Source organism: Phascolarctos cinereus, unplaced genomic scaffold, assembly GCF_003287225.1.
Source record: "Phascolarctos cinereus isolate Bilbo 61053 unplaced genomic scaffold, phaCin_HiC Scaffold_4;HRSCAF=312, whole genome shotgun sequence".
Taxonomy (NCBI): Eukaryota; Metazoa; Chordata; class Mammalia; order Diprotodontia; family Phascolarctidae; genus Phascolarctos; species Phascolarctos cinereus.
In genome coordinates this window covers 675,177,077-675,194,359 of record NW_027555847.1, presented here as the reverse complement: position 1 = coordinate 675,194,359, position 17,283 = coordinate 675,177,077, and the positions used below count along the sequence as shown (strand labels likewise).

The 17,283-nt window shown below is 42.6% G+C and overlaps 1 protein-coding gene and 1 pseudogene across 9 annotated transcripts in view; both read right to left on the bottom strand.

The window, feature by feature from the left end:
- The window catches only part of JSRP1 (junctional sarcoplasmic reticulum protein 1), an 89,370-nt gene extending 72,244 nt beyond the window's left edge, over positions 1-17,126 (bottom strand). For 8 of the 9 annotated variants that reach the window (XM_078154107.1, XM_021008793.2, XM_078154109.1 and 5 more), the window contains exon 1: positions 16,976-17,124. The gene's annotated coding sequence lies outside the window, so the exon portion shown is untranslated. Of the gene's footprint in view, positions 1-16,975 lie in introns of all 9 variants that reach the window. The other variant, XM_078154111.1, reaches the window with a different exon arrangement.
- On the bottom strand, positions 1,678-4,302 carry LOC144456726 (26S proteasome regulatory subunit 10B pseudogene; annotated as a pseudogene).
- Positions 17,127-17,283: the final 157 nt, after the last annotated feature.

The window sequence follows — 17,283 nt, the reverse complement described above, 5'->3', positions numbered from 1 at the left end:
ATTAAGCAAATTTATAACAATACAAGCCATTCCCCAATTGATAAATGGTCAAAAGATATGAACAGACAGTTCTCAAATGAAGAAATTAAAGTCATCTATAGTCATATGAAAAAATGCTCTAAATCATTATTGATTAGAGAAATACAAATCAAAACAACCTATCAGATTGGCCAACATGACAAAACAGGAAAATGATAAATGTTGGAGAAGATGTGGGAAAATTGGAACACTAACGCATTGTTGGTGGAGTTGTGAAATGATTCAACCATTTTGGAGAACAATTTGGAACTATGCCCAAAGGGCTATAAAAATGTGCATACCCTTTGACCCAGCAATAGCACGTCCAGGGCTATATCCCAAAGAGATCATACAAATGGGGAAAGGACCCACTACACAAAAATATTCACAGCAGCTCTTTTTGTGGTAGCAAAGAATTGGAAACTGAGAGAATGCCCATCAATTGGGGGATGGCTGAGCAAGTTGTGGTATATGAATGTGATGGAATACTATTGCACTGTAAGAAATGATAACAAGCTGACTTTAGAAAAACCTGGAAAGACTTGTATGGTTTGATGCTGAGTGAAATGAGCAGAACCACGAGAACGTTGGACACAACGACAGTCACCTTATACGATGACTAATATTGATAAACTTAACCCTTTCCAGCAATACAAGGATCTAAGACATCTCCAGAGGCCTCGTGATGGAAAATGGTATCCAAAGCCAAAGAAAGAACTATGAAGTTGAACTGCTATTTTTTTTCTCTTCTGTTGAGTTTTGTTTCCTCTTTCTGATGATTCCTCCTATTGGTTTTAGTTTTTACTTACAACTTCACTAATGTGAAAATATGTTTAATAGGAATGTAAATGTATAGCATAGATCAGATTGTGCACCATCTTGGGGAGGGTGGTGGGGAGGAAGGGGGAGAAAAATTTTAAACTCAAAAGCATATGGAAGTGATTACTGATAAATCAAAATAAATTAAAATTTTTTTTAAAAGAGCTTAAATGACTTAATAATAATAACTAGCATTTATATATCACTGGGTGTCACACACTTTACAAATATTACTTTATTCACTTTGGAGGTAGGTGCTATTATCATCCTTTACTTGAGGAAACTGAGGCAAGCAGACATTAAATAACTTGCCCAAGTCATACAGCTAATACCTGAGTCTGGATTTGAACACAGGTCTTCCTGACTCTGGGTGTAGGTCTCCAGCTACCACCTACCTGCCTCTGATAACTTCTAAGTATCATAGGTGGGATTTGAACCCAAGTTTCTTCCGACTAGGATTTTAGCACGATTAACACTATCTTTACCATGTTGCTTCTCTTATATTATTATCCCCATTTTACAGGTGATGAATCTGAAGGTCAGAAAGTTTAAGTGAAAGCACTGTGTAGTGGAAAGAGCAGTTGTCAGAAATGCCAAACTAGACTCTGCTCCTTCCTTTCTGGAGGGTAGGAACCCCAGTAAAACATAAGAACGACCCATAGATATGGTGGTCCTGGACTGAGAAATGTTTCCCAAACATGAAGACCCACCTGACTCCTCCTCTCCCACTGGCTTCTATAGATCGCTGTGCATTCATAGTATATTATAAAGGATGGTCAAAGGTTCCACAGCAGCAATGGTTTATACAAAGCCTCTTTTATTTAAAAACATTAGCTGCCACATGCCAGGAGATAAATGGTCAAAGGATATAAATAAACAGTTTTCAAAGGAAGAATCACAAACCGTTAACAATCACAGGAAAGATGGCTCCAAATCACCAATAAAAGAAATGTGAATGAAAACAACTCTAAGGTTTCACTGCACATGCAGCAAACAGACAAAGATGACAGAAGATGGAAACAGGCAATACTCAAGGAACTCAGGGAAGATGGAAACACTAACATACTTCACACAGAATTTGAATTTGTCCAGCTACTCTGGAAAACAATTTAGAACTGTGGGAAAAAAGTGACTCAACTCTTCATGCCCAATAACCCAGAAATACAACTATAAAGCGTGTGCCTCAGGCAGCTTTTCAAAAAGAAATGTCCTACAGTATTTGGAGCAGCATGTTTTTCTACTTAAAAATGTGTGTACTGGGCAGCTAGGTGGCGCGGTGGATAGAGCACCGACTCTGAATCCAGGAGGACTTGAGCTCAAATCCGACCTCAGACACATAACACTTACTAGCTGTGTGACCCTGGGCAAGTCACTTAACCCCATTGTCCAGACAAAATATTTTTTAAAAAGCTAAAAAAAAATTGTGTATTGATATATTTTGTTCTTTATATCACCTTTATTTTTGAACATATACTCCTCCTCCATCCAATAAGGTATCCCTTATAACAAAGAAAAGAAAGAGAAAAGCAGTGCAGCAAAACCAACCCAATATGTCAACCGTCTCTGATAGGAGATGCAATATTTCTCCTCCAGATGTCTCCCACGTCTGGAATGAAAAGAAGGAAGCGCTGTTTCCCCACTCTTCTCTATTTTTTCCTTTCCTTTCCTTTCCTTTCTTTTCCTTTCCTTTCCTTTCCTTTCCTTTCCTTTCTTTTTTTTTTTTTAGGCAATTGGGGTTAAGTGACTTGCCCAGGGTCACACAGCTAATGGGTGTCAAATGTTTGGTTTGAGGCCAGATTTGCACTCAGGTCCTCCTGCCTTCAGGGCCAGTGCTCTATCCACTGCGCCACCTAGCTGCCCCCATTTCACTGATTATTCATAATAACATCTTGCCCAGGATGCAGTGGATGACTGTGGTGGCACAGATATGTGACTGAGCTCTAAATGCTACACAGTGTCGGCATTAGCTGCTTTCGCGGTCTGATGGAAAACTGTTTTCTCATCCACCTCTTCCACCGGGGGAAGTTTCCACACGCTTGGAGTAGACTTGCCCCTAACTCACTAATGGGTTTGACGCCTGTCGGTTACCATCAGCTTGGTTCAGCCTGTCTGGCAAGACAGTTTACCAGCGAGCGGCTGCTGTGGCAGCTGGGTGGTGCAGTGGACAGAACACTTGGAGTCAGGAAGAGCAGAGTTCAAATCCAACCTCAGACACTTATTAGCTATGAGACCCTGGGTAAGTCACTTCACCCTGTCTGCCTCAGTCTTCTCATCCATAAAATAAGCTAGAGAAGGAAATAGCAAACCGCTCCAGTGTCTTTGCCAAGAACACCCCAAATAGGGTCACGGAGAATTGGATATGACTAAATGACTGGACAACAACAAGGCCACCGCACATGCTACACACAGTAGGCTTGCTGAACTGAAATCAGTGTTACAGTATTTCCTTTTTTTTTTTTAATTTTCCTCAACTTTACTTTCATATGATGCTAATATCTTTCATGTAGCATACCCTAGACAGGTCTATAATCCAGTTAAACTACAGCTTCCTAGAATTAACTAACTTTTCTGACAGCTTTCATGAAATCTTCCTGTGCTATAAAATTGTGATCAGCACAAATTGCAAACGTACCTGCTTCAGGGCAAATATTTCTCAGTTTTGCTCCATTTGAGTCATCTGAAAGCTTCACAATTGCTTTATGATCTCTTTCAGATAAGACCTACATGAATCTTTGGTTTGTGTAATCTTGCCCATTCATTTGGTGAATCAACACGTATTTTTCTATTTAATCTTCCTAGACCAACAAAGCAGGACTCAGTGTTTCTGGTTTGTATGCAGCCATGATCATTTTTACTTTGTGCAGAATATTAAATCCATCTCTCTGATTCAGAAACTCCACTAAAGTTGTCTGAATTTTTCTAACAACTGAAGGACCCTCAGAAAAACAACAGTCACCAATAGCATCTGTTTCCTCCACGTAAATGATGCACTGCTGACGATCCCTGACATAACTGAACATTCTTCTGATCAAACAAGCACTTGCACCAATGCACTCTACAACAGAACTAGATACAAACTTTAAAAAAAGTCCAATCCAGCTGAACAACAACAGCTCTTGCTAAGACTATTTTTCATGCTCCTAGTACTCCACATAGCAAATAATCTTTTGGAGGTATTGTTTCTATACACTGGAGTAACTCAGGGGTAATTCTATTATTTCTTAATTCTCTGATTTGTAGACAGACCTCCAATTTCAGAGGAAAACACGTTCCCAGCGGCCTCACAAAATGTTGTAAGCTGGTAGATCAAGCTCTCTTGATAAATATGTCATGATAATGTAGTCACAGCCAGAGCAACTCTTGTTCCTGGCTTCAGCTTACTTTTGTTGAGCTGACATTGACAATCTACAACATATCTTGGTCGATCTGATGCTTTAACAATACATCTTCTTCCATTAATTGTTTAAGCACTTAACTTGAAATCTGCCCAACAGTTTGGAAGGCCTTCAGGTCATTTTCAGACTTTGCATGTTACTTGGCAAGCTCTTTAAATTGTTCCCTTAACTCTTTGAGGTGCTCACTGAACTCCTCTTATTGGAGCAGCTTCTTTCAGGTCAAGAAGAGCTTATCTCCCAGTCTGTCATGATGAGATGCTGTTCATAGAGGATGCTGGAATAGCCATGGCCGCCAGGGGAAGGATGTGACAGGACTTCTTCAAAGCCAGAGACCACTTGCAAGTGGAAAGCTCAGGGTAAGGTTCAAGAGCTAATCACTGAAGCACAAGGTGGGAGAGAGAACAAAATCAAATTGCAGGGGTGAAAAAGCCACGAGACCATTCTGGCTTGAATGACAAATGACTGGAAAGCAAGAGGCCAGATAATGAAGGACCTTGAACTCTGGGCTATGGAGGTTGCATCTATCATTCTGGCAACAGGGAGTCATTGAAAACTTTTGAACAGGGGAGGGACGTGAACAAAATAGTGTTTTAGGAAGATTTATCTGGAAATGTGTACAGAATGAATTAAAGCAGGAGAACCTGGAGTCAGAGTCCAAGGATGGGATGAGTTAATGATGACACCAAGGTTTTAAGCCTCGGTGACAGAGAGAATAGTACTATCATTACTTTCATACCAAATCATAAAATTTTTCAGATATTTAAATGCTGAAGGAGTTTCCGTCATCATATTTTCAAAACAAACCAAAGCCAAACTCCTGAACTGGACTATTTCCTTTTAAATTATTTATTTTCAGGGTACTTCACTATTATATTTAATGTCATTTAATATATAAAAATCTAAAATGTTCTTCCAGAATAGCACAGAAGGCCATCATAAAGGATAAAAATCAAAAGTATCTAAGGCTTTTTAACCTCAGAGGTAGAAATAGAACAGATTTGCTTGTAAAGCAGAAATCTTCCTCAAACTGGAGATGGCCAAGCAATGTTGAATGGACCACTTATGAGGAATGCTTAAGAGGGGATTTTTGTATTGGATTAGATAATATATTTTTATGCACACATCGGCATATAAAATATTATACATGCACACATAACAAAACAGGAGATGGGATTGATTTTGTCTGCAAAATGGCCTGCCAACAGAGAGGGCCCAACTACAATGAGAGGTGAGCAGTGATCCCATACCCCACCTCCACTTAAGATGCAAGAGTCAGCCTGGGAAGCTGCCAGGGCCAGAAGGGAAGGAGCTGACTTTGGCCTTCTCCACATCAAGAAAAGTACCCTGATGGGACTCTCATACCTTCTTCTATTCATGTTTTTTTTGAGAAGGGCCTCAACAAGACACAACATCCCTATCTTTCAGGAGGCTAGACCTCAAGGCAAGACTACAAACTGCCTAATCTTGTGCCTCTCTTAACAGACTTTTCTTCAACCACTGATATTTTGTCTGGATTTGATGCTCAGTGGCTGGCATACTCCTATCCCCTTATACTCACCCTAGTCTAGTGATCCTGAACTCCCAGCAGCTAATGTATAAACCTTATTTTCCGTCTTCAACTCCAAACTTCCTTAGGTCTATCTCCCTCAACTCTACCCATTCAATGACCCACTGTAGATCTGCCCACCTTTCTCATCATGCCCTCTGGAATGCTTGCTCTATGATTAACAAATTTCCTTTCCTCTTAAACCTCTTTCTTCACTTTCACCTTCTGGCCCTAAGTGAGACATAGCTACCTCCTATCAACACTGCTTCCCTCACCACCCTTTCTAGTACTGGTTACAACTTCTCTCATATTCTTCTCCCCCCACCCCCACCACCCATTCAATGGTCATAGTGGTGGACCACTGCCACTTCAAGACTCTCCCTTGCCCACGTTGACTAAACAAGCTCTCCTCCTCTGAGGTTCATGCCACCCAAATTTATCACCTAATCCAAATCCTGGTGGTTATTTATAGATAACCTCCCACGTGGACATTTTCCTGCTTTCTCCAATGAGTTCAGTGCTTTGTTCACAATCTTTCTCTCCTCATCTTCTGCCTTCAGAATAGGGGACTTGAGCATACGCTGATTTCTCCTCAAATACCCCAGCATCCTGGGTCCTCAAACTACTCAATTCCCATGACCTATTGCTCCAGTCCATTTCAGCTACACTCAGAGATGGTCACATGATCGATCTTGCCACTACCCACAGTGTCTACATCTTTTCTCATGAACTTTGAAATTCCTTTAAAGCACCATCAGCTTTTCTCATTCTCTCTTTTCTCTATGTCTTATGACGTCCTAACCCTGTTCTTCATCATTGTGACATCCATTTCCTTCACCCTTCAGGTTTTCCCAGGCCGCTAAAACCATTGTGACCATTTGCTCAGAGCTCCCTCTTCTCTATTCTTCTCATACCACTCAGATATCTTCTTCTACCATCTCCTCTTTCACTCCAGTTTCAGACAAAGAAGCGGACTTTCTCTCTTTGCCAAAGCAAGCCCCTCTCTCTACTTGTGCCATTAATTCCATCCCTTTCTGGCTTTTTCAGAAAATTGCTCCCATTGTCATCCTCACTCTCACTTATTTTCACCTTCTCCTTATCTCCTGGCTCCTTTCTTGCAGCCATGCCCCACCCCATTCTCACTCATTTTTACCTCTCCTCTGCTTCCTGTTGGAACTCCTTGAGATAGACGTTTACAATTGTTACTTCTGCTTCCTCTCCTCTTACTTTGTCCTAAACTCTCTGCCATCTGTCTTTCAACTTTACCACTCAACTGAAGCTCCCTCTTTGCAGCCACCAGTGACTTCCTATCTGATGGCCTTTCCTCCATCCTGATGTTCCTTGACCTCTCTTTGGCATCTGCAGTGTAGATCTCTTCCCCTCTCCCAGACGCTTTCTCCTAGGCTTTGGGACACTGCTCTCTCCTTGTTTTCCTTCCATGTGTTCAATTGCTCCCTCTCAGTCTCCTTTGTTGGTTCTTTCTCCACATCATGCCCTCTAACCAAGGTTGTCCCCTTGTCTTTTCACTCTACACTATTTTACTTGATCTCATTAGCTCTCAACGGATTCTAGATCATCTCTATGCAGATAATTCCCATATATATGCATATTTACATACATATAGATGCCCATATTACACATACGCATATGTATATACATATAGACATGTATAGACACATATATATTTGTATGTTTATACGTGTCTATATATGTATATGGGTGTGTGGTGATGCCTTGACACATGGGTGAATTGGATTTAAGTGAGGCAGAGCTGCACAAAGTTGTGTAGCTCTCTTCCAGAGTCACAGAAATCCAGTGGCAGGACAAAAATCAAGATGGCCGATGATGGCCCAGGATGCAGCGGATGACCAAGGCATCTTCGATGTCTAACCAAGCTCTCAATGCTCCATAGCACCTGCTTCAGCCAACTTCATGGCCATTGGAATAAACTGTTCTCATCTGCCCATTCTGCTGGAAGACATCTTTACATGCTTGGGGTAGACACCCCCCAACTCACCCACAGGTGTGGGGCCTGTTGGTTACCCTCCATCTGGTTTAGTCTGACTGCCCAGACAGCTTACCAGAGTATTGCTGCTGTACATGCTGCAGCTCCTTGGAGCCACAGGTGAGAATTAAGTGCCAGGTGGACACCAAAGGGGGATGAGTAGCCCTGGAAAGGGCTCAGCAGCCCTTACACCAGAGGTGCTAGTCCTCCTGAAAACCCCATACACTGTATGTGTGTGTATGTATATGTCTACATAGACACACATATATCTCCCTAGTTTCTCTGATAAGCTGTAGTCACACATCTCCAATTGCTTCTTAAACATTTCAAACTGGGTATCCCACAGGCATCTTAAATTCGTCCAAAAAAGATCTCACTATCTTTTCCCCAAACCTGTCTCCTTCTCAACTCTGATTTAACTGCTGAGGACACTGCTGTCCTCCCAGTCATGCAGGCCACAACCTCAGGATCATCAATGAATTCTCACTTTTACTCATCCCACATATTCAATCCATTACTAAATCTTATCATTAAGGGCTCTGAATGCCAAACAGGATTTTTTTTTCTTTTCTTTTTTGGTGAGGCAATCGAGGTTAAGTGACTTGCCCAGGGTCACACAGCTAGTAAGTATCAAGTATCTCAGGCCAGATTTGAACCCAGGTCCTCCTGACTCCAAGGCCAGAGCTCTATTCACTGTGCCACCTAGCTGCCCTTCAAACAGGATTTTATTTCTGATTTTGGAGGTGACACAGAGTCACTGGAGTTTATTGAGTGGGAGGTAGGGGGTGACATAGTTAGACCTGTTCTTTAGGAAGATCATTCTGACAGCTGAGTGGAGGGTGCTGGATAACTGAAGAAATAAAAATTAAAGAAATGATTTGCTATTTAATAAATGTATTTGGGAGGACTGGATGGCAATTTGGTGGGAAAGGGATTTGGATCCATTTCTTACACCACAAACAGGAATGAATTCCAGCTAGACAAGACACTTAAAATATAAAAAAGGAACTATAAAAATGTTGAACATATAATGAAATATTTATCCCAGTTGTGCAGGACGGATAGATTTTCCTTGATTTACCAAAGAGAAGCAATTATTAAAGATACAAATAAACATGTTTACATTAAAACATTTCTATATAACAAAAACTATATAATTTTAAAAAATAACAGATTAGGAAAAAATACAACATGACAGTTTAAAACATTAAAAAATAAAGAAGTATTAAGCTATTAAATTAGTTAAGCTAAATAAAGGAATTATTAAACTATTAAAAGTCACAGTAATAACTCCCAAGTACTCAATGTATAAGTGGTTTAAAAAAATGTGAACAGAGGATTGAAACACAAATTGTTAGTACTCACTTGAAAAAATGTTCAACCTGACCAATAATTAAATAGATGCAAATTAAACCAACTTTGAGATACTACCTCACAAGTAAAAATGATTAAAAGCAACAAAATACAATGCCAATAAGAGCTATAGAGAAGCAGCTGAATGAGAGCAAAAAACCAAAGGGATTTAGGCAGTGAATGAAAAATTGTTATATAGGGTTATTCCGTATGTGTGTATGTATATGTGTGTGTGTATACTTATGTATACACACACACACACACACACACCTCCCTAGTTTCTCTGCTGAGCTGTAGTCACACATATCCAATTGCTTCTTAAACATTTCAAACCGGAAGTCCCATAGGCATAGTGTAGTTTTAAGTGTTAACAATCTGCACTAAGACTTTTGGGATGCCCTGTATTCTATGCATTTAAATGAACTAATTATATGTAAATTGTTACTAAGCAAATTTAGCTGGACATATTGATGTTCAATATTAAATTTTCAATAAAAACTTTAAGAAAAATGCCTTATCCGTCAGAGAGGTCATATTCACTGCCAGCAAAACTCCAGAGTACGATAAATTGAGATTAAAACATAATTGGCAAATGTTTAACAAAATAAATACAAATATAATCCAACACAGGTAATGTTAATTTGTACTTTTCTAAATCAATATGCAGCCTACAGGAATGTTTCCATTTGATTTGATTCTACTGCTCTATATCACTGCTGCCAAATGGTCATTCGGCCTCCGGTGAGGGAGCACCTGCCCCATCCCAAAGCAGTTCATTTCACTTTGGACAATTCTAACTGGCCTTTTCAATACCTCTTGAATCTGCAGCTTCCACCCCTGCCTACATCTAGAGCTTTACAGATCAAGTCCCCTCTCTTCTGACCCCTCATCTGACACTTGAGGAAACTAAGGCATAAAGAAGGTAAGGGGCTTGCCTAGGATCACATGGCCAATAGTGTATAAGGCTGCATTTGAACTCAGGTCTCTCCTGACTACAATCTATGCACTCTATACAAATTGTCACCTAGCCACCTCATGGAGCTTTCTCATCTTTGTCTCACCTCATGCCTTTAACAAAATAGGATGAGGATGGCAAGTAGAACTGCAATTTCATTGGCACATAGTGGGAACTCCCAAGTGAGGAAACTCCTACTGCCAACACAGGTCTGACCCTTCTCTGCAACCTTATAGTCTAAAAGGGCCACCAGAGTAGAGGTTTTATAAATGTTTGCTGAATTGGATTGTTTGTTAAAGACATGGCACCTCACTGTTGATAAAGCGCTTTGCTCACACACACAAAATCTTTGGAAATGGGCAGAGTGTTAAAAGATTTTTATTTTTGACAAATGGGGAAACTGAGATTCAAAGAACTGAGATGATTTCCCTAGGTTACCCAAGTACCAACTAGAAGGTTGGTACACAAACACTGGCCTTGGGACTCCAAGTGCAAGGCTATTACTCTTCCTCTAAAAAAGACCTTTGCTTCCTTATAGAAAATAAGTAAGCCTCTTCTCTCTTCTCCAACTCCCTACTGGCATGTGGCTGCCACAGAGTGAGCCTTTTTTTTTTTTGTGAGACCTAATTAAGGTCAAATAACTTGCCCAGGGTCACACAGCTAGCAAGTGTCAAGTGTCTGAGGTGGCATTTGAACTCAGGTCCTCCTGACTCCAAAGCTGGAGCTCTATCCACTGTGCCACCTAGCTGCCCCCTCAGAGCGAGCCTTTTAAATTTCCCACTGGCAGGAGAAAGGATGGGTAAACATTCTGTATCAGCCTCACTTTAAAAAAACTGAGACAAGGTGAAAGCTAGTCACATCTTTATTTTGCTGGAGTCTTCCCTCATCCTGGAATTTCTTTTAACAAGGTCTTACAGTGGTTCTGTATGACAAATGTCTCATGGCTCTTGCTCTAGACAAACAAGTAAATGTCTCCATCCGTATTTCATAGGTAGAGAAACAGAGAACAAAGGCGTCTTTCTTGTAGACAGGACCAGCAGAGCCGGTAAAGAATTATTTTTTATCTTTTGTTACAGGTTCTGAAGCATGCCTCCTGGTCATCAACAGTCATGTTGCAATCTCTCTAGACTGTTTTTCTTTTTGCATATGTTATAAAACCTCTATGACGTGCCTAACTATACCACAGACCTGCTTAGACCCACCAAAGGTCAAATCATGCTCGCTACATACAAAAAGATTCCTGCACAAAGATGCCTTTTTCTCACTGTAACATACAAGGCCCATAAATCAGGTGTCATCCTAGTCTCTTGATACCAGTGTTATCTCCATGCAATTCTACCATATTTGCACAATTCAGCAGCCAGAGAACTGACTATTTCATGGATTACATGCAAACAAAAACACCAGAAAACAAGCAGTTGAAATGTACACACCAGTGATACGTGTTCAACGGATTAAATTTGAAAAAGGAGTATATCCTTGGGTCTTGGGGAACTGAATGTTAGCCAGGTGATTAGGTTAAGCTGGAAGGAGCCAGAGCCTATTCATTAGATAGATGGGGGGGGGGGGAAGGGGGGGAGAGAGAGAGAGAGAGAGAGAGAGAGAGAGAGAGAGAGAGAGAGAGAGAGAGAGAGAGAGAGAGAGAGAGAGAGAGAGAGAGAGAAGCACATCTGATCATTTATGGAGGTCAATTTCTGGACCACTTATGTTTTGGGTAAGTTCAAAATCTTCATTATCCATAAAATTTAACATGCAGATATATATCCTAGTAGAAGGAAAATTAATTTGGCTTTTCTGTGGCTGTCTTAACACTCCACAGTAAGATAAAACAGTATATCTGTGTTTAAACAAGGATTTCTCCACCTTCCCTTCCCCCAGGACTGCCCCGAAATCTTTCCTTTCTGGCTGATCTTATAGTGAAGCCATAATGCTGAGTCTGTAACATCACAACCATTTCCATGGTAGCAGACTCTATTAGAAACACTGCATTACTGCGACTTCCCTGCAGGAGAAAGCCAGAGAAAGTGGGTTGTGAAGGCAAGAAAGCTTTACTTAAATTAACTTGAGCACAGGACAAGAAATCCTGTGTTAAGTCTGTTCTGTGACAACTCTATGGCCTTGGGTAAGTCACTTAACCTTGGTGGCTCTGTTTTCCCATCTCTTCTACAACAATACTACCACCCACTTCTCGAGAGCTAGAATGATTTGTGTTTTGTAAATATAAAATGTATGTATCACTCAGGGTATAACAGCTTTAAAAAAAAAACTTCCACAAAAATTCTTGGACAAGGGTCTAGTGCTGCTGTTATTGTTTTTTCTGTTGGGGGAGAGGATGTCTTTCTGTTTAATGAAAATAAAATCAATAGTCTGAATCTTTCAGCTTTTTTCCTATCTTTTAATTAATGCCCATTCATCTAAATTAGACTGACATTTAAAAGATGCTTCTAATATAAACCATACCAATTTACTTCCAATAGAAGTCACGCCTATACAGCATAAATAATTAGGGATTTGGCAATTATCTAGTTATTCTGGTGTGTGTGTGTGTGTGTATGTGTGTGTGTGTGTGTGTATGAAAGAGAGAAACAGATAGACAGATGGAGACAGAGAATCAGAGAGAGAGATAACATTTATAGATCTGGGAGATTAAAACTCAACATGATTTTTTTTTGCCCTAAATTTTAACAAATTATGACATCCTCAAAAATTTAGATCCCACATTAAAAAGATATTTCAAGGCTGCAGGCAAAGTCCTAGGACTCCAGACTGGAAATCAAGTTGCAATCTAAGTTCTAGTTGTCCTGGGGGCTTGGAGCATCATCTGTTTCAAAATAGAGATGACGGCACGGACTGTGATTTGAGGAGAAAACTAGACAGGAAAAGCAAAATTCTCAAGGCACCTTTTATCAAATGATCTCAAAAGACGAGCCTAGCAAACAACTATTTCCATCCCTGGTTTTTTCCAGTGGGGGGAAAACAGAAATACTGAGAGAGGGAGTACATTTGAAAAGAGAAAGCAGCACTGGGGAGGTCAGAGCCACCACCCAAGTCTCTTTAGGAATTTCTTTCCGACAAGGTACGAGGAACCTTTTCCTTTAATGTCTGATTTTTTGGGTTGAGTGCTCTTCAAAGCACCAGGAGCCGCTCTCCTGGCTCCTTGCACAAGAATTTTCCTGATTCCCCTCATGGCACACAGCCTGGAGTTTCTTCACACAGAGCCAGCCCTGGCCTTAGCACCACTATTTTTCACCAAGTAGCTACTTAATTTTTTTCTCTCCTACAATTACTTAAAATCAAAGGCTGCATTACTAACTCCTGGACACAGCCCATCCAATAAAGAATGACACCCTTCCAGTTCTAAGGAGAGGTTTAGAGCTGGGAGGGTCCTTGAGATCACTCAGTTCAACCTCCTCATTTTCGAGCAGGGCCTGAAGTTAGGAAGTTAGTAAGACTCACCTTCCCAAGTTCAAATCCAGCCTCTGACACTTACAGACTGAACCAAGTGAACAACAACAAAAACTGAGGTCCAGGCAGCAGAATTGGCCCATGTATGTTCAAATTCTAGCTTTGCTGGGGCTCTCTGCATGACCATGGGCAAGTTACTTCCCTCTCTGGGTCTCAGTTTCCTCGAGGTAAAAATGCAGGGACTGGACTAGATGGCTTCTAAGGGCCCCTTTCAATTCTAAATATATCTTCTTGTTGTTCAGCTGTTTTAGTCATGTCCACCTCTTCATGACTCCATTCGGGATTTCCTTAGCAAAGATGCTGGAGGGGTTGGCCACTTCCTTCTCCAGCTCATTTTACAGATGAGGAAACTGAGGCAAACAGGGTGAAGTGACCTGTCTAGGCTCACACAGCTAGTAAGTGTCTGAGGCTGGATTTGAACTCGGGTCTTCCTGATTCCTGGCCCATTTTCTCTCTACTGTACCACCTCGTTGCCCTGAATATATAACACGATATAATAGCAGAGCTAGCTATGAGAGAGCAACTCTTGCCAATGGGAAGCAACAGAACTCCATAGGAAGAGCGTTTTAGTTTATTCTTGTGTGAGTGCTTTTGAGATGCAAGGGTTTGTTGGGACAAAAATACTGGGATATTTAGAGAGACAGCTGCAGTGCAGGGAATGCACATGGGGTTTGGAGACAGAGAACCCGGGCTTGACTTCTAATTTCTGTTACACTGAGCAAGCCACTTCACCTGAGGCTCAGTTTCCTCATTGGTAAACTATCTGTACTAACTATTTTCCAAGACGATTGCCATAAGATCCTCTAAAAATGCCATTATTCAATAGCAATGAACTCTGATCTTCCTTTGGGAGGTCAGTTCCTTTCAGGAAAAGGTCTCTTTTCCCCTTTGATGTTGATAGGCTGTTCCATCACTGGAAGCAGCATTTACTATCACCTACTGTAAGCAAGATGCTCGCCACGGAGCATACAAAGAAACAGAAGACAGCCTTGGCTTTCATTTACTAAGCCCTTGCTATGTGCTGCAGCAGCGAAGGTGAGCTTCTGGAAGAAACAGGATGCTCAGAAGCAAAAGTGAGTACAGACAACATCCCAGGCGTAGTCACCCTGTCCCTGGGCCTAGCCTGTGCAAAGGCCAGAAATATGAGGAAACATAAATAATATAGATAAGGCACGAGAGAAAGGCCAGTTTGACTGAATTCTTTTTTTTTTTTCACTTTTAGGCAATTGGGGTTAAGTGACTTGCCCAGGGTCACACAGCTGGGAAGTGTCAAGTGTTTGATCTGAGTCTGCATTTGAACTCAGGTCCTCCTGACTTCAGGGCAGGTGCTCTATCCACTACGCCACCTAGCTGCCCGTTGACTGAACTCTTGAGTCCCTGAACGGATCAGAAGGCTCGTGCCAGTCTGTAGGCCCCTTGAGGTAATGGCCTGTGCCTTCCTTATCACCAGGCCTTTCTCCTCAGAGAACCTGGCCATTAGTGCCAGCAAAGGAAAATCTAGAATTTGGTTAGAGACCAGCAAGGACTCTGCTTGGTTGGAGTGCAAAAAATGGATTGAGGCCTGTGGTGGAAACTAGTATCAGGCTGAGGGCTTTGAACTTGATTCAGTAGCCAGTGAGCATTGACATATTTTTCATGGGACTCTGAACTAGAAACACCTTTAAGAAGCATCTGGTCCACACCCAGCACCACTTTTCTTCCTCATTTTAAACATAAAGGACCTGAGGCCCAGAGAGGTTAAGTAGTTTGCCCACAGTCACCCACAGAACAAATACTTAGGCAAATGGGTAGCACAGCAGACATAGTGTTAGAATTGGGGTCAGGAAGGCCCGAGTTCAATTCCTGTCTTGGACCTTTGGTTGTGAGACCCCCCTGCCTCAGTTTCCTCATCTGCAAAATGGAGATGATAATAGCACCTACTTCCTAGGGTTGTTGTGAGGACCAAATGAGATCAAATTTAAAGCGGTATAGAAACACCCGTTTTCTCATGCCACACTCATGCCAGCTTTCAAATCCTTTATGGCAGAATTTGGTGCTCTTAATATTAGACCTTAACGCCTCTTTATGCCTAGGAAGACACAGGTACCTCCAGATGCCTTCATGAACCCCTGAGGTCCTAGGCGTGTACCACCCCTCCACTGATACAGATCCCAGCCCCTCCTCCCCTTGGGCCTGCCTTTCCAGAAATTCTCCACAGAGAACTCCACCCAGAGAATCATCTCCTTTCCAGGTACTTGACCTTTGCACAGGGTTTGAGCTTCACATCTGACAGATGTATCACCATTTTACAGTTGGGGAAACTGTATTTCAGAGTCCTACAGTTCTTGGTTCTGGGTTAAGTATCAGAGGGGAGGATTCACACCCAGGTTTCTCTTAACTCTTCTCACTATACTCTGCTGCCTGTCTCACAAATCTGCTTTTTATCAAGCCAAAGTGCAGACTGCTCAATTATAAACCTATCCCCTACGAGACATACACACGTGTATACATGCTATGCACATATATACATATGTGAACATGTACATGCACACATGCACATGAGGTGAGGGCATGCAAGAGGATCTTGGTCAGGGGGTTGAGTCTAGCCTCTAGAGTTTAACTAGCTGCCTGGGGTCAAACCACTTAAGTTCTCAGGCCCTCAGGTAAATTTTCTAAGACTTAAATTGCAGAGAAGGTGGTAACCTGAAACAGGAAGGGGAGTTTCCTCCCCAGGGAGTTCCTGATACTAAGGAAATCCCAGGTCCAGTCCCAGCCCCTATCCTAAGTAACACTAGAGGGATCCGCTTCCTAGTCCCAAAGACCTGAGTTCAAGTGCTGCCTCGGGCACTTCGGTGCAGTGTGACCCAGGGCTGGTCCCTGCCTCTCAAGTGTCCCCCAAACAACTCCATCCAAGTTACAGATGAGCTGCCCATGCGCAATGGTGGAAGGCCTAAACACACCGGGAGTCCCCTCCACCAGACGAAATCACAGATGTGGCCACAAAGAAGCACCCCGGCCCAAAGGGGAGCTAAGCGCTGTCACTGCCAAGACAAGCAAGAAAAAACTGTCCCTGCCCTCTAGGCGCTTACATTCCACCTACAACAACTCTGCAAGGTCTAGGGCAAGTAATTTTTCCCTGGTCGAGGCCTCAGTTTCCCCATTTGTAAAATAAAGGGGTTGCTCCCTCGGGCCCCTAAAGCCCTTCTCTACAGCGCTTTAACTTTTCAAAGCGCTTTTCCCACTACTGTGCTAGGTGATAGCCAGATGCAAAGGCAATTCTTTACGGAGGGGGAAACTGAGGCTCGGAGAGGAAAGGGCCCGCCACAAGGTGAAAGGGGTTCGGAGGCCTCCGGACTGGGCGGCGACCACCCAAAGGCCTGTCTCTTCCCCTCCCCCCCACCCGCATAACTGCCGAGGCCCGCGGCGGCGCGCGCACTCACCAGCCTCCCTCACGGGAGAGGGGGAGGGGCGGAAGGAGGTTCGCGCTCGAGAGCGCGCGACGCGTCCGCAACGGCCCGGCCCTCCCTCCTTGCCGGTTCTCAGACTCGCCTCCCCGCAGGGTGCGCGCCAGCTCGCGCAGGGTAGAAGGCGGGGCAAAGGAACGACGGAATCCAACCAATCGCCACCCCGGCTCTCCCCACCCCCTTCTCGCCTCGCCTTCCGCCAATAGGGTGCGGAGGGCAGTTACGTGTTTACCTTCCCTCCCCCTCCTGCCTTCCCCCCACGCCGTCTCGGCGCACTCTCCAGT